Source organism: Pelophylax lessonae (assembly GCF_965119305.1).
Source record: "Pelophylax lessonae genome assembly, chromosome: 4".
Classification (NCBI taxonomy): Eukaryota; Metazoa; Chordata; class Amphibia; order Anura; family Ranidae; genus Pelophylax; species Pelophylax lessonae.
The window spans coordinates 304,127,722-304,149,523 of NC_138771.1; the positions used below are offsets into that span (position 1 = coordinate 304,127,722).

A 21,802-nucleotide genomic window follows, 5' to 3' on the forward strand; every position below is an offset into this window, starting at 1 on the left:
TATTGTTAAATACCTGCATTCTATTCTATTGTTCCTGTCTGGCTAGAGTAGGTTATTATGGGATGTTCAGTTTTGTGTGTGGGATGGCTCGAAGAGGGAGGGGTTTTCCTAGATTGTAGATCCCTTGTGTTTTCAATAAACAAACTTAGTCTAGTTTGACTCCCAGAACTGTGTGTCGTCCAGTTACTGGGGGGGGTTTGCCTTTGGATATTTTAGCACTTCCTCAGCTTCAAGGATGATACAGCGGAGATACCTAGGCTGGGTATTGGAGCTCCGTTACATTGGTGGCAAGCGGTGGGATGCAAGTCTTGCAGCAAGAGGAAGCAGTTTGTACAAATTCGGTTACACGAATGGAAGTGTAAATGGAGACGAACTATGCTGGATAAAAATGAGCCACGTTAAAGGATTTGCTGGAAGCGAGAGGGAAGATGGCCAGCAGTAAAACCAAAGCCACGCTGATTGCAGAGCTGACCGAGGAGGATCGGGCACGCAGTATGGCTACGGAAGCCATGGATACAGAATTTGACAAAGAAGTGAAACGCAGGCTAGCGTTTTATGGAGAAAACCCCTCAATAGAGCTGGTACAGGCAACGTTAGGCCAAGTGGATGCCTTTATCACAGCAAGAGAGGACCGGGAGGCAGTTGTAGGGTCAGCAGCGACAGTAGGTCCACAACGTCTATTGGTAGGTCTGTGCGGGAGAACCGCAGACCAAACAGGAATAAACATAACCAATCACGTTTAACTTCCGTAAAACTAAGAGGGGTATATGCTAATGCCAGGAGCCTAGCTAATAAAATGGATGAGTTGGAAATGTTAGTACATGAGGAGGACATAGACCTAGTGGGAATAACGGAGACTTGGTTCGACCCCTCACATGACTGGCTGGCAAATATCCAAGGGTATTCAGTGTACCGGAAGGACAGGGTAGGAAAAAGAGGGGGAGGGGTATGTCTCTACGTCAAGAATAATGTAAGGGTGATAGAGAGGAGTGACATTACGGAAGGGATGAGTATGGAGTTAGAATCCGTGTGGGTAGAACTCCATAGGGAAGGAGAAAAGGGAAAAGTAATTGTGGGGGTTTGCTATAGGCCACCTAAACAAGGGGAGGAGGTAGAGCTGGAATTTTTAGCACTTTTGGGTAAAGTGGCAAAGCTAGGATCGGTCATCATATTGGGGGACTTCAATTATCCCGACATTGACTGGGGAGAGGGGACTACACACTCACATAAGGGCCGTCAATTCACGGAAACCTTACTGGATAATTACATGTCACAGTTGGTGGATTCCCCTACCAGAGAAAACACAATCCTGGATCTATTGATCACTAATGACCCAGACCTAATCTCGGAGGTAGGAGTCCAGGACAACCTGGGCTCTAGCGATCACAGGATGATCACATTTAGCGTAAATAACAATATAGCAAGGCAAGTGGGGAACATAAGAACCCTTAACTTCAGAAGGGCAAACTTTCCAAAATTGTACTTGTTGATGGAAAGGGTAAACTGGGACCGAACCTTGGGATCCCTGACCACAGAGGAAAAATGGGAATGCTTTAGGAACATATTAAGCAAAGGCATCTTGCAGTGCATTCCTATGGAAAATAAATTTAGAAGGGACAAAGCCAAACCTGGCTGGCTAAACCGGAGCGTTAAAAAACTTATTAGGGGAAAAAAATTGGCCTTCAGGAAATATAAATCAGAGGGCACAGTATTGGCTTTCGACCAATACAAGGAGGCAAATAGGAAGTGTAAACACAAAATCAAGATGGCTAAAATAGACTTTGAGAGACAAATAGCGGAGGATAGCAAAAAAAACCCAAAGAAATTCTTTAAGTATATCAACAGCAAAAAAACTAAGGCAGGGCATATTGCACACATAATTAACAATGATGGGAGGATGGTTACAGAGGACACTGAAAAAGCAACCGTACTGAATGCTTTTTTCTCATCAGTCTTTACACATGAATCGGAGGGGTACACTGACCATGACTGTATAGTCAGTAGTAATACACAGGACTTGCCACTATGGCTAACAGAGGGGGAAATCAGGGAAAGGCTGGATAAACTCAACATAAACAAATCACCAGGCCCGGATGGCGTACATCCGAGAGTACTCAAGGAACTCAGTAAGGTTATATCCAGACCACTGTTCCTGATCTTTGCGGACAGTATTAGGACAGGAGATGTACCAGGGGAGTGGAGGAAAGCTAACGTGATTCCGATATTCAAAAAGGGTCAGAGGCATATACCGGGAAATTATAGGCCTGTCAGTCTGACATCAGTAGTATGTAAACTTCTGGAGGGGATGATAAGGGACTATATCGTAGAGTTTGCTAAGGACAACAGCATCATCAGTAGTAACCAGCACGGGTTTACAAATGGGCGTTCTTGTCAAACCAATCTCTTAACATTCTACGAGGAGGTGAGCTGTGAGCTAGATAGGGGCAGTCCAGTGGATGTGGTGTACCTAGATTTTGCTAAGGCGTTTGATACAGTTCCCCATAAGCGCTTAATTTATAAAATAAGGTCTGCAGGTATCGACAGCAGGGTTTGCTCTTGGATACGGAACTGGCTAAAAGGGCGTGTCCAAAGGGTGGTAATAAACAGCGCGTACTCAGACTGGTCTGAGGTAGTAAGCGGGGTCCCCCAAGGCTCAGTCCTAGGACCAACCTTGTTCAATTTATTCATAAACAGCATTGAGGACGGGATCAGTAGTTCAATATCAGTTTTTGCAGATGACACAAAATTAGGCAGGACAATAACAGCACAGCATGAAGCAGATATCCTACAGAATGACCTGGACAAAATAACGGAGTGGGCAAAGACATGGCAAATGAGGTTTAACGTGGAGAAATGTAAGGTTTTACACTTGGGGACTAGAAACATAAAAGCACAATACACGTTAGGAGGGGAACCCTTGGGAGAATCAAAAATGGAGAAGGATCTGGGAGTCTTGGTTGATGATAGACTAGGCAACAGCATGCAATGTCAAGCGGCAGCTGCCAAGGCTAGCAGAATATTAGCATGCATAAAGAAAGGGATGTATTCCAGAGATAAGACTATAATCCTTCCACTTTATAAAACTCTGGTCCGACCTCATCTGGAGTATTCGGTCCAGTTCTGGTCACCAGTCCTCAGAAGGGATGTGTTGGAGCTGGAGAGAGTCCAGAGAAGGGCAACTAAACTAATTAGGGGATTGGAGGACCTTGATTATGAGGAGCGTCTGCAATCGCTTGATTTATTCTCCCTGGAGAAGAGACGCCTGAGGGGGGACATGATAGCAATTTTTAAATATCTAAATGGGGATCTAGGCTTAGAAAAAAAGCTGTTCAGTCGAAGGGATTGCATGAGAACTCGGGGGCATACAATGCGATTAGAGGAGAAGCGTTTTAACCTCAGGCAACGTGGGGGGTTCTTTACTGTTAGGGCTACAAGATTGTGGAATTCTCTACCACATGAGGTGGTTTCTGCGGGTAGTATGGTGGCTTTCAAAAGACTCTTAGACGTACATCTCAAGGATCAGAACATTCAGGGGTATGCAAGATGATTACAGCCACACACATCTACACAGGTTGAACTGGATGGACTTTTGTCTTTATTCAACCTCACCAACTATGTAACTATGTAACTCTGGCTGGCAGAGCAGCGTGCCTTGGAGAGACGGCCAACTACTACACAGGCACCAGAGACAAGATTAAAGGTACCACATGATGCCTTAAAAAGTTTGTGGAAGCAGAGGAAGAGATCGATGGCTTCCTACAAGATTTTGAATGGCAATGCAGGCTGTACCAAGTACCCCTGACAGACTGGGTACGGATCCTAGCTGGTAAACTGTCAGGCCGTGCAGCAGAAGCCTACAGAGCCGTGCCAGAGGAGGAAATCTCAAGCTATAGCCGGGTAAAGGAAGTGATTTTGGCAAGATATGCCATCACCCCAGAAGCGTACAGGAGATGCTTCAGGGAAACCAAGAAACAGAAGGACTCCCACACCGAATGGGCTTGCCATATGCAGAGGGCAGCCCAATCCTGGCTACAAGCCTGTCAGGCAACCACAGAAGAAGCGATCACCCAGCTGATTTTACTGGAACAATTCTATAATGGACTAAACCCAGGGGTACAGGAGTGGGTAAGGGACCGCAAACCTACCACTCTCCCAGAAGCGGCCAGGCAGGCCGATGAATATCAGGATGCCCGCAGGCAATCACAGATTAGCTTCAGACCAAACCCCAGACCGCTGAACAATAACCCAGGGTCACCAGCACCACAAAGATCAGGACTAATCCCTAAGCGCCCAGAAAATCGATACCACGGGCACAACGGAGTGCAGTGCCATTTGTGCAAGAAATTTGGGCACTATCAGAGAGACTGCACTCAGAATCGAAACCACGCTTCATGGATTCGAACAGGACCCCCACTACCACAGAGGGGGCGAATCCCCTCCAAACACCAGATACCCGTCCCGCAGTGGGGCACAGTGCCACAGGTGCAAGCAATTTGGGCACTATCAACGAAACTGTACCCAGAGCAGCAACCAAGCTGCAGGGATCCGACCAGGGTCACCCCCTTCAGCACGGACAACGGTCCCCTACTATGCCGCAGAGGTTCCCCCAGTCGTACCCAGGTTCAAACCCACAGAGAAGCAATTGGGTACCCTTCACAAAGCTAACCTGGTGCAAGCCACTACGGAGAACAGACAGCACCATTTACAATCCGTCCAGTTAAATGGAAAGCCCGCGCAAGGTCTCCGAGACACGGGAGCTACTCTCACCTTGGTCAAGCGACACCTGGTCCCAGATGCCGCTCGAACCGGAGGCTCAGTAGTGGTATGGATGGCAGGGGGAGCAGTACACCGGCTACCCACTGCGAGGGTCCACTTGAATTGGGGTGACGGGTCAGGTCTGATTGATGTGGGGTTGATACGGGAGCTCCCCACCGACATCTTACTGGGGAACGACCTAGGCCAGTTGCCCTCAGCCTTCCTGCCAGTCCAGATCCCAGGCCCACATCACAGAGACGTAATGGCCTTCTGAGGTCCAGACACTTTAATGTTTGTATTGGGAGCAGTATTGAGCCAGGTTGGAGAAGATGGCAGAGAACAACCCGTAACCTACTTGAGCAGAAAGCTTCTGCCCAGGGAAAAGAAGCTTCAGCCCTACTTGTATGGACAACAGAATGGCAATGCTGACGGGTTATCGCGACAAATTGAACTGGAAAAATGATCTGTGAGTACTCCCCGGACATCCCCAAGCCGATCTGTTATGGATCAAACTGTGTATGCCGGCTTGTGGTTAAGGGGGAGCAGTGTAGCAGAATGGACACTAAGAGTGTGGTTTGTGTTGAAAGAGTGAGGGAGCAGTGGCCCTCAGGAGATGGGTGGGGGTTTGTTATTGTTAAATACCTGCATTCTATTCTATTGTTCCTGTCTGGCTAGAGTAGGTTATTATGGGATGTTCAGTTTTGTGCAGGGCCGGACTGGCCGACCGGGATAGCGGGAAATTTCCCGGTGGGCCGCCGGCCCTGGGGCCGCTTTAAGATTGGGGCCGCTTTAAGATTCATTTGGCCGCTTTAAGACGCGGCCGCTTTAAGATGCGGCCGCTATTGGGACCGCGCCGCGGCCGCGCTGTGACGGCCGCTGCAGCCCCGCCCCGGTGAAGTCTTTCCAACGTGACGTCAGCCGCTATGAGCGGCATGACATCACATCTGGCGGGAGCGGGAGCCGGCGGTGGATCATGTGACCCAGGCTCAGCAAGGCGGACCGTCACGGCGCCGAGAGTCCCACACCACATCCAGTGCTGTCTGGCAGTACACACACAGACGGCAGCAGCATGATCGACGGACCAAGTTAGTAACAAAAATCAGCAGCAGTGCAATTATTGGTCCCATCCTCCGACCTCCACCAGACCACCACTGCCCCCTGGCCCCTACTGATCTCGCCACACCTCCCACTGATTCCCCCCACCACCCCTGCCACTGATGCCACCACCCCTGCCACTGATCCCCTCCCCCCACCACCCCTGCCACTGATGCCACCACCTCTGCCACTGATCCCCCCCCCACCACCCCTGCCACTGATGCCACCACCTCCTGTACCATGTCCGCACAGCCCCTGACATCTCCTGTACCATGTCCGCACAGCCCCTGACATCTCCTGTACCATGTCCGCACAGCCCCTGACATCTCCTGTACCATGTCCGCACAGCCCCTGACATCTCCTGTACCATGTCCGCACAGCCCCTGACATCTCCTGTACCATGTCCGCACAGCCCCTGACATCTCCTGTACCATGTCCGCACAGCCCCTGACATCTCCTGTACCATGTCCGCACAGCCCCTGACATCTCCTGTACCATGTCCGCACAGCCCCTGACATCTCCTGTACCATGTCCGCACAGCCCCTGACCATCTCCTGTACCATGTCCGCACATCCTCTGACATCTCCTGTATCATGCCCGCACAGCCCCTGACATCTCCTGTATCATGCCCGCACAGCCCCTGACATCTCCTGTACCATGTCCGCACAGCCTCTGACATCTCCTGTACCATGTCCGCACATCCTCTGACATCTCCTGTATCATGTCCGCACATCCTCTGACATCTCCTGTATCGTGACCGCACAGCCCCTGACATCTCCTGTATCGTGTCCGCACATCCTCTGACATCTCCTGTACCATGTCCGCACATCCTCTGACATCTCCTGTATCATGCCCGCACAGCCCCTGACATCTCCTGTACCATGTCCGCACATCCTCTGACATCTCCTGTACCATGTCCGCACATCCTCTGACATCTCCTGTATCATGTCCGCACATCCTCTGACATCTCCTGTATCATGCCCGCACTTTTACCACTTTTAACTATAATTTGCTCTTTTATATATAAAGCCCTGCTTTTATATCTATCTTATCTATGATAGTACACTTTTCAAATTTGCTTTAAAATGCATGGTTTTCCCTTTTATGAACAAGAAAATAATGGCGTTATGGTGTTGGGCCGGTATAATAATGCTATGGGGCTGGTATGACATTTTTTCCAGGGCTGAATTTTATTCCCAGTCCGGCCCTGGTTTTGTGTGTGGGATGGCTCGAAGAGGGAGGGGTTTTCCTAGATTGTAGATCCCTTGTGTTTGTGTTTTCAATAAACAAACTTAGTCTAGTTTGACTCCCAGAACTGTGTGTCGTCCAGTTACTGGGGTGGTTTTGCCTTGGATATTTTAGCACTTCCTCAGCTTCAAGGATGATACAGCGGAGATACCTAGGCTGGGTATTGGAGCTCCGTTACAATGAGGCCTAGCGTTTTTAATATAGTTAAGTACTGCTGTTCTCTTCACTTTATCATTAAGACCTCGCACATTCCAGGACATAACATTAACGATCCCAGCCATACTGCAGCGACAGGGTAGAATAGGCAGGTGAGCGGGAAAGCAGAAATCGGCCCAAGGCACAATCACCACCCTCCAGCAGCGCCCTTGCCAAAAAAGTAAACACTGAGGTGAATATACATGAAGTGACCACTAGATAGAGCCTGGAGCCTGTCAAAAACTAACCCTGCTGCAATACCCAAAACCTTGAGAACAAAAATACAAAACCTGGTATTCAGCCTATTCCCCAAAACCCATAACCTCAGTCAGAAGCATGGCTTAGGTCAGACACCGACAGCCAGCATAAACCTTGTCCTCAAAAGACCGCCCAACAAGCAGACAGTCCAAGTCCTCCACCAAAAATAGAGGAAAGTTGCAGTCAGAGAGGCAAAAGGCAGAAAAATATGAGCAACAAGTGAGAGAGAGAGAAGAAAAAAATTCCCCCCCTCTTCCCCCCAAATTTTTTTTTGAAAAACGTGGTAGGGAGAAAAAAGGATATGCAAAAAACAGTCAAAAAAAAGAAAAAGGTAGATTCAAACAGTGTCCAAGGCCTGGAGCTCCCAGGGACGAGATCCAACTCGGTGGCCAGCAGTGCAGGATCCACAAAGAAAGCAGTGCAGTTCCAGAAAGCAGCAAAGAAAAAGTGAGACGGTATGGGCCGTCACAAGGCAAGATGGAAGGATAGTCACATGTTAGATCCATAGGCAAATAATGTCACATGGCTCACCCCACAACAGGAGTCTCCTCACAGTGATCCAAGATAAACAGGTAGGCATTTTAAATGGAGTCCAGCCAATCTGCAGCCTCTCCCGTCGAATCAAAGAACAAGGAAGAGCCCTTATAATCCACTCGCAACCTGCTCGGGTACATCATTCCGTATTTCAGACCCTTGGCCCCCAGGCGTTTGCGCACCTCAGTGTAGGATCTGCGTTTTTTCTGTGTTTCCACAGAAACATAACATATGAGTATGCGGTCGCGATCACGGAAGTTTTAGAACCGCACCAAAAACGGACGTGGGGGGGCCCCTGGCGGGCGAGCCCCCGTCGGCACCCTGTGGGCCCTCTCCACCACATATGTAGGTTGGGGGGTCGGCAAATTTAACAAGTCACAGAAGAATTTTTCAGCAAACTGGGTAGGATTAGAGCCCTCCGCCTTTTCAGGTAGACCCACTACTGTGATATTGTTGCGGCACTGTCTGCTTTCAGCATCCTCCACCTTGTCCGCCATGGCATTCACTTGACTCTGTGAGGCAATAAGCTGTGCAGAGTGGGCCGCAGTAACATCCTCCACCTCCAAGATGCGACCCTCAGCTCCTGTCAGGCGCCCCCTTATCTTGTCAAGTTCATGTCTTATTAAGGTGCACTCGGACGACAGGTGGTCTATGCGTAGCATTAGGGCAGTTTTGCAGCTATCAATGGCAGCCAGTATGTGAGCTTTTATGTCCTCACCCACAGCGGGCCCCCCCCACGGTTCAGCAGAGCCTAGTGCGGAACCAGAGGTTCAGTAATTGTATCATAGACAAGGGAACAGTCGTTTCACTGAAAAGGCACTGATGAAAAAAATAATGCATGACTCAAAAGAAAGGGTTGTGACAGAATTGGGTGCTTATTACAAGGGCATATATCTCACTTTAACTTAGGGTAAGATTAGAGATCTTCCTATTTGTAGTTAGCTATAGGACTGCATAGGCTTCTATTCCCACATTCGGTAAGCATGCATTGTACATAACTGATATGCACTGGATCATGTGGAATGGCTGCCATTCATCCTCAATGCAAAATGAAATACACACTTGGCTCAGGTGAGTAATGAAAAAATACTTTGGCAGACACAAGGATTGTGTGATGTGTTCATCTTCCAACACCCAGTGATCCCTGCAAACCTACAAAGGACACACACACTGAGTTTTCATGGGCCAGAAAGCAGAGTCTTTGCCAAGGGAATGCAAAACTGCTGTTGAACCTGCAAGTGCTCCACCAGAGGGACAGCTACAAAAGAGACAATCAGCATGGGAACCAGAGTCTACGGACCCGCTGCTGTGTTCTGAGCACCCAGGGAGCTGAGAGACTGAGCCACAGAGTTGCTGTGTCTTGAAACCAGAGCTGGGGTGACCCGTTGCTGTGAAGACCCGATCATGAAGACTGAGACTTCTGGGACAGCTGACCCCCAAGCATATGGGTCCAGACCTGTTGCATGCTAGGAGTGGTGAGCAGAACTACAAAGCTTCATCTTACTGTGCACAGTTAACGCAACAGAGACTGCTCTTAGCCCACTATTTATAGCAGTTAAATTGCAGTTGATATAACTTTACTGCAGTTAGTCAATTGCCATATTAGAGGGGGGTCTACTTCTTATTTGGTCTTGCTTGCTCAGATGAGTTCAGTTGCCATTCTACTGGTTTATGCATTGTCTAACTTGTCTTTCCATCTATTTACCACCTTATTACTGGACACTTTTCTGCCCAGGCCAATTTTCAGCTTTCAGTGCTCTTACACTTTGACAATTACTTATGCAACGCTGTACCCAAAATATGGAAATTTTTTATAATTTTTTTTTTTTGAGCCAGATAGAGCTTGCATTTGGTGGTATTTATTCCCCACTTGGTTTTAATTTTTTTGCTCCAAGGAGCACCCTCAGACATTCTAGGGGCATAAATTACTCATCTAATTTCCTGGCTACCTATCACATCTTTGAAACCCCAAGAGCATCAGGATAGTAGAAACACCCACAAAATTACCACATTTTAGAAAGCAAATACCCCAAGGTATTTTTTAAAAGGCATGTTAAGTCTTTTTAAGACTTCGTTTTTTTTTGTTTTTTTTTTTTTTGGTCACAGGTTTTGAAAATGCAGAAAGAAAATTAAAATGTATTTTAAACAAAGTTGTCAATTTAATAAGATATTTCTCACACACAGCATTGGCATACTTAAAATTGACATATTCTGCTACTCCTTCTGAGTATGTATGAGAATTTTTCACTGCCAGGGCTTTTTATATACTGGACATTGTATCTTGTGTATCACACAAAGCAACCAATTGTAACAAAACCAATGTACTGTAATGGTCACCTTTATACAAATGGTCAGGGAATATAGCTAAGCGTAGCGTCACCTATAGCAGTTCCAGTTCCTCTAAGCCAAGCAAGCCTAGCCGACTGCTACATGCCTACCCCCAGGCATGTCATGTTCACTGACCAGAAAGTACAGGAGGCAGAATGGAAGAACAAAAGACTCCCTGTGGTTCCAGGGGTGCAGTTGCATGCAGGGGATGGCTGGGACTTGTATCTCACAGGAACATAGTCAGTCAGACGTACAGATGGGTCAGTTCAATCTGCAGGTAGAGAAATGGTAAGCAAACAGGCAAACGATCGGTCAAGGCAACAGGCAGAAATGTAATCACTAAACAGGCCAAGGTTAGTAAGGGCAGCAGGCAGAGGCAACACTGCACTACTGTTGGCGGTGATCAGGAACATTGTTGCTGGCTGCACTGGTCTGGTGACACTGAAGACTAGTATGGCAGCAATCAGGAACACTGATTTATACTAGTCCGGTGGCACTGGGACGGGTGTTGTAACAAACAGGGACTCCGTTGCTGGCTTAAACTGGTGTGGTGACACGGCACCTGGTATGCAGTGATCGGGGACAATATGACTGATGTGGCGATGATCAGGGACTCTGCAACTGGTGTGGCTGTGTTTTTTTTATTTGTACTATGAATGCTTATACAACTATGATGGCTATGTAAGCAATCATTTCTGACAGTTCTCAGCTGCATTTTTGCAACCATTGAGCATTGCTGTGATTGGCTACAGCAAACACATGGTACTGGGAGGTGGTGTTTGTCAATGTGCTTTGTGATCACTGTGAGCAATCACAGAGATCACAGTAGTTCTGAATGATCAATCACAGCAAGCACATAGCACCAGGGCGGTGCACCACCGCTTGGTACTTGGCTTGGTGATCTGATGTGTCTGTCACGCGATCGCGCTGATCAAGCCAAACATCTGGGAGGAGGTAAGTAGTTAATCTGCTACCAAGTTACTTGTGGCCTACTAATAAAAGTTACCCAGGTGTGTCACTGTGGACCGAGAAGGGTAAAGAGTTATAGCAAAGCAGAGAACCCATCAACTCAAGCGGCTCTTGCAGGGGTCAGTGCTACAAAAGCTAAAAAAACTTTTCCCAGCCTTAGGTGTAGAAGGTCTGACCCCTTGCCTTGCACTTATGATGTGCTGTGCAAAATGTGTCCCCCATTGTGGTACTGTAAAAAGGGAAGGTGAAGCCTTCTGTGCCAGGCAATTTAGGCTGCTGAATCAAGGTAGGCACCCAAGGATCGCTGTGCTACATTATGTAAGCCAAGAGCTGATAGTGCTGACTAGAGAAGCACGCCCAAAAGTAGAAAATGGCATGCATATTTGCAGTTAAGTGATCAGTGGAAAAATGTCACCAATGGCACTCCTGCTACATGGCTGTGATGCACAGTTTAAAGTGCTGCAGCCTGCACTCCTTCATAGCTAAGGCATAGGAGTGCCAGTACCCTGGGTCAGAATTTAAAGGCTCATACCTGCACTAACCATGGCAGATGTCTTCATACTCTGGGCAGGATATTGGGGACCAGACCCCATTTTGGCCACACCTTCTATGAGTGTTATATCCCCAAAGGGGTCTTAAGGAACAGGGCTCTGCCGCCAGCAGACCACAACCCTGAACTTACCATGGTAAACCACCTGCCAAGATGAGCTCCCACGCAGGATCTAGTGCCCAAAGAAATGCTGTCATCTCCAGTTGAGGTCCAGGTATGGTCCCCCAAGGCTTAGATAAGGAGTCAACTAATCTGAAAGCTGTAGTGACCGTGGTGCAGCCAGGAATCTTGATAGAATCTTTTTTTAGAAAAAAACTCAACAGAAAATAAGTAAGCTTCTCTCAGCAGATAGAAGGCATCCATCATCTAAGAACACTAGCAAAAAACTAAGACTAACAGGGAGTGGGAGGGGTAATATGGAGGATGTTCCTGCAGCCTTTATTTTTTTTTTGCCAGTGTAGCGCCACCCCCGAAGGAGCCGTTTGGTAATTTTAGGTTCTCTGTTCTGCGCCTCAACCCCAAGAACAACCTCAGCCTCTTTCACACACCTTGTTAAACAAAATCACTGCAAACACAAATGCAAAGGACACCAGACTGTAGCAGAGCAAATCAATATTTCTCTTTCGTTCATTGACAGACATAGCTCTTGATCTTCTTGACCATTGGGTTATACTGCTCCCCACAGGAGTAGGACACTAGGTAGAAAAAGAACTTGACTACGCCTGTGGGCAGTCCCAGGAGGTATACTCCCCCTCTCTGCTATAGGTACTCATTTTTTTTCTGCCTAGTAAGGGGTAAGGACCTACTTCCTTGCTGGGATCTCTGAGATGTATCCTCCACTCCTGTAGCCCCACACGAAAAGGCACTGGTGGACGCACTGATTGTGTCTGCGTGTGAGACTTTAAAAGTGTGGGGGGGGGGGGGGTCAGCTGAAGCTGTGGCAGAGGCACTGTTTCCCTTTTGGCACTCACAAGCCATCTAGAGCGGCGAATATGTTTTTTCTCTTACGTCCTCCGACAGTCGCCGCCTCTTCATATTCGTCACATATGGGGTATTAGACTTTGCTCCGAAGGAGTAGCTAGGCAACAGAATATGTTAACATTAAAGCTTTTAACATATCCCACCCTCAAGGGGTGGTCCCCTCAGTCAATACCCTCCTACTTCCTGCAACCATATCTCAGTTTCAATGTCTAGCTTGTCAGGAGTGGCTGGCTCTCTCTGTGCTGGGGCTTTGTGCCCCAGACTCTTTCTTCTTTTTTGATTTTTTGTTTGAGTTTTCTCTCTACCTTTACTTAGCTGTTCTTTTTGTCAGCGTTAGTTCTTCGGATGAAGAGGATCATGCGGGCTGGGTCTCGGGCTGATCCCCCTGGTCGCAGGTCGTGGGTCAGTGGCTTCCCAGCCTGCCATCGAGCGTTCAGCCAGGTAACGCTCCTGGCACAGTGAACGACCCATCCCTGTTCAGTGCAGGGATGATTGGTGAGGTGGCTACCTCACTGGACGCTGTGCGGTTTCTTAACCCCCATTCTGTGCGTCTTGTATGCGACTCTCCCTGCCTCATGTGCAGCGGCTTGTTCGCCTGTGCGGGTCCCCCACGCCATTGTGAGGTAAGTGTATCTATGTGGGGACCTGTCTGTCTGGGGGGGTGTCAGTCTGGGACTGTGTAACCTGCCTCTGTTCGCACTGTTTGTCTCCCTATCACTCGGCTGCATGCTGTGGGCTGCAAGGGGGGGGGGGGGAGCTGTGTGACACTGTGTGTGTCAGCCTTGTCAGTGTGAGAAGCTGTGTGCTGTGGGGCATGTTTTGGGCATGTTTGGGCACTATACAGCGATCGCTGCGGCGATCTGACATGTTTTTTTATACATGGATAACATGTGTGCATTACTGTACTGTGGAGCGGCGGTTTCGGCGCCAAACGGCGCCATTTTGCCTACATTCGCTCCGGCCGCATGTTCTACATGCATGGCGGCCATTTTCTTGTAGCCTCCCATAGGCTTTCATAGAGCGCCCTGGCAGCATCACTTCCTCTTCTCCAGGAACACCGATCGAGGCAGCAGCAGCGGCGAGGGTCTCCTCAGGTTATATCCTTCTTATCCATTGCCTGTGTCAGTTTTATTGTCCCTGTGGGGGTCTCATTGTGCTTGTGTGTGGTGCGCTCGCCGCGCTTGTTAAAGGGGCAGTTAACCCTTTATTATCCGGCATTTGTAATAGGGGCAATGGATTCTCAGGAGGGCAAATTTCCTACCGCCTTGGTGGAAAGCCAGGGGACCGCTGTTTCCCCCACAGGGGGGGATTTAGCCACTATTGTGGCTGGCCTTGCTGCTCAGGTGCAGATGCTGGTGGCTGCTCAATCTACTAAAAGACCCAGAGTTTCTCTTTCCTCTGATTCTGAGGGTGAAGGTGATGGGGCTGTTATGGCGGGGTCCTCCTTATCGGGGTCCCGCTCCTCCCTGGATCTAGTGGGGTCCGAGGTGGAGGCTGAAGTTGAAGGGGTTGATAATTCTCCCCCTGGCTCGCCTGAAGAGCTTGCAATCATGGATGAATTGATTGCTTCCATAAAACAAACGCTGCGTTTGCAGGATGAAGTGTGTCCCCCCGCTGCCTTGGCGGCTTATGGGACGCAGAGAAAACGCAGGACGCCGCAGGTTTTTCCCTGCAATGATGATTTTCAGCGCGCTGTTAAGGAACAATGGCGCAATCTGCGCAAACCTTTTGCTGTACCAAGTAGGTTCAAGCTGCGTTATCCTTTCTCGCCTTCCACTGACGAAAGGTGGTGTGTGCCACCCCCAGTGGATCACGCAATTGCGGTTTTAAACCAATCCACTGCGATTCCTGCAGAGGATTCCCCTGTGTTCTGTGATGTCACGGATAGGAGATTGGAGTCTCTTGCCCGTCATACTTATTCTGTTACGGGTTCTATGCTTAAGGCTCTGTTTGCCTCTCTCCTGGCGGCCCAGGCGGTCGCAAGTTGGACGCAGATGCTTAGGCGCGTCCTAGTGGCCGATTCGGCCTCGCCGGTGACCCTGGATATGGTGGATCAAATCCACCAGGGTGTCATGTATCTGTGTGATGCGGACTTGGACCTAGTCCCGTTGGCTGCACGTGTGCACAGCGTGGCGGTGTTGTCTCGCCGCCTGGTTTGGTTGAAATGTTGGTCGGTGGACCAGTCTTCACGTAAGACCTTAGCCAATCTACCTTATGATGGGTCTCGCCTTTTTGGGGAGTCCTTGGATGTGTTGATTAAGGGGATCACCGGAGGTAAGAGCACTCTCTTGCCCCATTTCCCCAAGGCGAAGGGGGCTTCTGGGAAGAAGCATGCTAATTTTCGGCCCCCTCAGGGGTCCTTTCGTGCCTTTCGGTCGCACTACAAGGGCAAACCGTTCAAAGGTCAAGGCTCTCAGAAGAAGCCCTGGTCTGGAAAACAGAAGTCCGGTCAATCCGGATCCGCAGCCCATAACAGTGCGGCCTGAAGGGGCGCCCTCACCCAGTTTTGGGGTGGGGGGACGCTTGCTCGGTTTTCTTCAGCCCTGGTTGGCGCGCGTGCGGGACAGATGGGTTCAGGAGATCGTTCGATCTGGTTACAAGATCGAGTTTCTCTCTCGGCCGGAGAGCAGATTTTTTCCCTCAAATCTTCAACTGTCTCCAGAGCGTTTACGGGACCTGCACCTGGCGGTGCGGGACCTGAGGGCTCAGGGAGTGGTAGTTCCGGTGCCTCATCGGGACAGATTTCGGGGGTTTTATTCCAATCTGTTCACCGTGCCCAGAAAGGAGGGCAAGGTTCGTCCAATTCTGGACTTGAAGGCTCTGAACCGCTCTGTGCGGGTTCGCAAGTTCCGCATGGAATCCCTGCGGTCGGTGGTGGCTGCCCTGGTTCCGGGGGAATTCATGGCCTCCATCGATTTGAAGGATGCGTATCTTCACATCCCCATTTTCGAGGGTCACCAGAGGTACCTTCGATTTGCCATTGTGGAGGATCACTACCAGTTCATGGCGTTGCCCTTTGGTCTCGCCTCGGCTCCGCGGGTCTTCACCAAGGTGCTTGCACCGGTTCTGGCATTATTGAGGGCCCAGGGCATTTCTGTCCTGGGGTATCTGGACGACATTCTGGTTCGGTCTGCGACCAGCCAGGGTCTGGAGAAGGACCTGTCTGTCACGATGCAAACTCTGCAGGAGTTTGGTTGGACGATAAATTTTCCAAAGTCGACACTGAGTCCGTCGGTTCGTCTTCCCTACCTGGGAATGATTCTGGACTCGGTGCAGGCGAAGGTCTTCCTGCCGGAAGACAAACTCAGAACTCTTCAGGAGGAAGTCAGTTCCCTCAGGGATGTTCCGCACTCGTCTCTGCGGACGTGCATGAGATGTCTGGGATTGATGGTCTCGGTCTTCGAGGCGATTCCCTTCGCCCAGTTTCACACTCGGGGTCTCCAAGCGGAGATCCTGTCCATGTGGGACGGGCGACCTCAATCTCTGGATCTTCAAATCTCGTTGAGTCATCGCACCAGAAGAGACCTTCTGTGGTGGCTCCAGTCCCCGATGGTGTCCGGGGGCAAGTCGTTTCGTCCTATCTCGTGGACGGTAATCACCACGGATGCCAGCCTGTCGGGCTGGGGTTGGTGTTCTGGGCGTTCTGTCCGCCCAGGGGACTTGGTCGGAGGGGGGAGTCCTCCCTTCCGATCAACATTCTGGAATTGCGTGCGATAAGTCTCTGTCTTCATCGCTGGACGGACCGGCTGCAGGGCTGCCCGGTTCGGGTGCAGACGGACAATGCCACGGCAGTGGCCTACATCAACCACCAAGGGGGCACCAGGAGTGCCCGAGCGGCTCGAGAAGTGGCCGACATTCTGTCTTGGGCCGAGACTCATGTCCCGGCGATAACGGCGGTTCACATTCCGGGGGTGGAGAACTGGCAGGCGGACTATCTGAGTCGCCAGACCCTGGATCAGGGGGAATGGTCTCCCCACCCGGCTGTCTTCCAGATGTTGTGCGCGAAGTGGGGTCTTCCAGATGTGGACCTGTTCGCGTCTCGTCTCAACAACAAGGTGAGAAGGTACGTGGCAAGGACGCGCGACCCTCGGGCAGACGCGTCGGACGCGTTAGTGGCCCCGTGGCATCAGTACAGGCTGATGTACGCGTTTTCACCGATTCAGTTGCTGTCCAGGTTCCTTCGCAGGTTACACTCGGAACGCAGCACGGTGATTCTTGTGGCACCGGACTGGCCTCGCCGGTCCTGGTACGCAGACCTCGTGAATCTGGCGGTCGACGCCCCGTGGCGTCTGTCTCTTCGAGACGATCTCCTGTCTCAAGGACCGATATACCATCCTGCTTTACAGTCGCTGGCTTTTGACGGCCTGGCTGTTGAGACCGAGGTCCTGAAGGAGAAGGGTCTCTCCCCAGAGGTCGTTCATACCTTGATCAACGCGAGGAAGTCTTCCTCGGGGAAGGTTTATTACCGTACTTGGAAGACCTATTTTGCCTGGTGTGAGTCCAGGGGGTTTTCTCCCCGCACGTACTCGGTTTCCCGAGTGCTGTCCTTCCTTCAAACGGGTGTCGATCAGCGTTTGGCGCTGGCTACGATAAAGGGTCAGGTGTCTGCGCTGGCCGTTCTGTTTCAACGTCCCGTGGCTTCCAACTCCTTGGTTGGCACTTTTGTTCAGGGTGTGCGGCATCTGGTTCCTCCTAGGAGGGATCCTCTGCCCCCTTGGGACTTGAATCTCGTTCTATCTGTGTTACAACGTGCTCCTTTTGAACAGATCAGGGAGATCTCGTTGTCTATGTTGTCCAAAAAGGTCGCCTTTTTGGTTGCGATCACTTCGGCTCGCAGAGTGTTGGAGCTGGCGGCTTTGTCCTGCAAGTCTCCGTATCTGGTTGTTCATTTGGATAAGGTGGTCTTGCGACCTAATCCTTCTTTTCTTCCGAAACGAGTTTCGGAATTCCATCTTAATGAGGATATTGTCTTGCCTTCGCTGTGCGCGAAGCCTAAACATCCAAAGGAGGTGAGATTACATTCTTTGGATGTTGTTCGGGCGATAAGGGTTTACCTTAAATCGACTGAGTCTTTTCGAAAGACGGACTCCTTGTTTGTTCTTCTAGAGGGTCCTCGGAAGGGCATGGCGGCGTCGGCCTCTACCATCGCCAAATGGATCAGGCAGACCATTGAACAGGCATATGCCTTGCAGGGGAAGGTTCCCCCTGTGCCTGTGAAGGCGCACTCTACTAGATCTCTGAGTACGTCTTGGGCCTGTCGTCATGGGGCTTCTGTAGCCCAGATGTGTAAGGCGGCGACCTGGTCGACCGTGCATACTTTCACAAAATTCTACAAAGTAGATGTTCAGGCATCGGCGGATGCTTCCTTTGGCCGCAAGGTTCTTAGTGCGGCAATTCCCTAGGGTCCCTTGTTGGGGACCTCTGGCTGTTGGGATAAGTTTTTTATCCCCTGGTTATTTGTCTTTTCCTGGGTTGTTGCTCCTGTTAAGCACTTGTTTTTCCTGTAGCCCAGCTGGTTTCCTTCCTTTGGTAAGGTTCCTTTCTTTGATGCGGAGACTGCGTTGCCTTTCGGCGCGGATGCGTTTCCCACCCCTCATGTTTGCACTGCTTTGGGACGTCCCCATATGTGACGAATATGAAGAGGCGGCGACTGTCAGAGGACGTAAGAGAAAACTGAATTTTTGTAAAATCTTACCTGTAAAATTCCTTTCTCTGAGTCCTCCGACAGTCGCCGCCCCCGCCCCTCTTTTGGGGTTTGGTTGTATACTCTACTGCTATTCCACTGAAACTGAGATATGGTTGCAGGAAGTAGGAGGGTATTGACTGAGGGGACCACCCCTTGAGGGTGGGATATGTTAAAAGCTTTAATGTTAACATATTCTGTTGCCTAGCTACTCCTTCGGAGCAAAGTCTAATTAGTTTATTAAGTTTTTCCTGCCTATTTTGACAGGTATGTCACAAGAGTGGAAACCCCCAAAACATCCCTTTGTGGTCCCTAAGCAATTCGCTATGAGGTACCCCTTTTAGGAGTCCCTCCTTAAGAAGTGGACTGTTCCACCATGATTCCGGTAGAATAATCGCCAGCTTTTAAGGATCCGGGTGACAAAAAAGCGGAGGCTGTGGCCCGCTGTATGTTCTCTGTTCTCTGTGGCTGGCTTGGCACTCAGACTGGTCTTAACTACTGCTCTGGTGTCACAAACTCTGACGGAGTGGGCTAGTCTGGAGGATGAGCAGCTTCCCCCTGCCTTTGCTGTGCTGACGGACCAGTAAGTCCAGGGGCTGCAGTTTATCTGTGATGCCTCTTTGGATGCGGCTCCCCTGCTTCCTAGACTCTGTTTCGGCAACCCAGTCACCCGTGCCTGGGGTGGGGGATGCCTTCGCTGGTTTCCAGACCTGTGGACTTCCCTGGTGCAAGACAAGTGGGTCCACGAAGTGATACGATCCGGCTGCAAGATCGAGTTTTGTTCTTACCCTCTGGAAAGGTTCTTTCCTTCCAATGTGCGTCTGTCCCTGGACAGTGGAAGTGGAAAGCATACATTTGTGACATGGTGTGAGTCGCTTGGCGTTCACCCTCGCTCTTTTTCGGTGGCTCGGGTCTTGACCTTCCTTCAATGGGGGGGTTGAGCAGAAGTTGGTCTTGAGTGCCATTAAGGGCCAGGTGTCGGTCTTGGCTGTCTTCTTTCAACGACCCTTGGCCACGCACACTGATACGTACTTTTATTCAGGGGGTTCAACATTTGACTCCACCAGTGCGGTCCCCACTACAGCCTTGGGATCTCAACTTGGTGCTTGCAGCTCTACAGAAGCCTCCCTTTGAAAATATTCAGGAGATTCCCCTGCTCACGCTATTCCAGAAGGTGGCGTTCTTGGTAGCGATCACCTCTGCGCGCAGGGTGTTGGAATTGGCGGTGTTGTCTTGTCATTCCTCTTATTTGGTGGTCCACAAAGACAAGGTGGTTCTTCGCCCCTGTCCGTCATTCCTTCCAAAGGTTGTCTCTAATTTCCTTCTGAATGAGGACATTGTGTTACTTTCTCTGTTTCCCAGGCCAAAACATCCTAAGGAAATTGCGTTGCATTTCCTGGATGTGGTTCGGGCTATTCGAGTGTACCTAGCAGCTACGGAGTCTTTTAGGAAGTCAGACTCCCTATTTGTGCTTACGGATGGGCCTCGAAAAGGACTATCTGCTTCATCTGGGACCATTTCTGGATGGATAAGACAGATGGTGACCCAAGCCCTTTTCGATTAGGGGTCAGGTTTCTCTTTTCCCTGTAAAGGCGCACTATATGTGTTGGAATCTGTGGATGCTACTTTTGGCCGCAGGGTTTTGCAGGCTCCTGTTTAGGGGGCTTGTTCCCTCTTTGGGGGTGAACTGTTTTTCAGGTGGGCTCCAATTGTTTTGGTTGAGCTCCTGTTACCTGGTTGGCTATGTTTTAGCCTTGGGAATTTTTTTGCTGTTCCCACCCGTCATGTTTGACACTGCTTTGGGATGCCCCAATGGTCAAGAAGATCAGGAGGTGTGTTCTTCAATGAACGAAAGAGAAAATGGGATTTTTGACTTACTGTAAAATCTATTTCTCTGATGTTCATTGACCGCACCCACCCCTCTATGGAGTTGTAATACTTCTGACACTGCTTGTAACAAAACTGAGTACCTATAGCAGAGAGGGGGAAGTATACCTCCTTGGACTGCCCATAGGCGTGGTCAAGTTCTTTTTCTGCCTAGTATCCTACTCCTGTAGGGGGCAGTGTAACCCAATGGTCAAGAAGATCAGGAGCTCTGTTCGTCAATAAACATCAGAGAAATTGATTTTACGGTAAGTCAAAAATCCCATTTTTACTTGGGGTTTTTTAAGGCAACAAAAAGAAATGTTAATGCAGATATATTCTATCTCTGTCAGGGCTTACCTTGGTTGGAGTCTGTAGCGCAGAGATGTATGCTCACCCTTGCAGATATCCACAGTCCAAGGTGACCAGGTAAGGAAGCCACCTGGGCTGTGAATCTGTGCATGGGGGCTTGGCAGGGAAAGTGCTCCAATTAGCAGTACCGGCAGGAATACAAACAAGGATAGTCCAGGAATTACCAAAGTCAGTGGATGCAACGAGTCAGGATAAACACGGAGTGGAGATAAGGTCAGAAGCTGGAGTCAGTCTGGAAAACAAGCTCAGGAGACAAGAACACAGGAACAAAATCTGTCAACCAGGAACAATGAACTGACACTGCTCTCATGGAGAGGCAGTGTTTTATACCTTGCAATCAAAGAAAGGTTGACCGCACTCAGGAGTATAATGAAGTAGAAGTGTTTTATTCCCCATAAAACACGAATACATGAAGTGCATCACACAGACATGGGACAGGTTGACTCGTTTCATGATTCAAAAGATCGCTTACTCATAACCATATGATATGGTTATGAGTAAGCGATCTTTTGAATCGTGAAACGCGTCATCCTGTCCCATGTCCGTGTGATGCACTGCATGTATTCATGTTTTATGGGGAATAAAACGCTTCTACTTCATTATACTCCTGAGTGCGGTCAACTTTTCTTTGATTGCTCAGTATCTGGATGGTGGATCTGACCTGCACCGGAGTGCTTCACCTCACCTGAGCGGCTCTTTCTGTTATTATGCAGTGTTTTATACCTTGCTTAAATGGGCAATTAGCTTCCGGTGGACAATGAGAGACAGGAGCATACCCAGGTAAAGTCCAGCCCCCTAGTGCTGCAGGCAGTGCCAGATAAGACTGGATCCATATGAGCTGAAGTGTGGCTCAGAGGCAGGATAACAGGACAGAACACCAAAGTACCCAGGTTCAAATCCCCTGTTAGGTACTTAACGGCGTCCATGCCTGGCCATCTGTATGGCATGGCGAGAGCCGTGACAATCTCAAC

At 49.7% G+C, this 21,802-nt stretch overlaps 1 protein-coding gene across 1 annotated transcript in view; it reads left to right on the forward strand.

Moving 5' to 3' along the window:
* Window positions 1–21,802, forward strand: part of SYCP3 (synaptonemal complex protein 3) — a 70,097-nt gene that overhangs the window by 18,707 nt on the left and 29,588 nt on the right. The window lies entirely within an intron of this gene.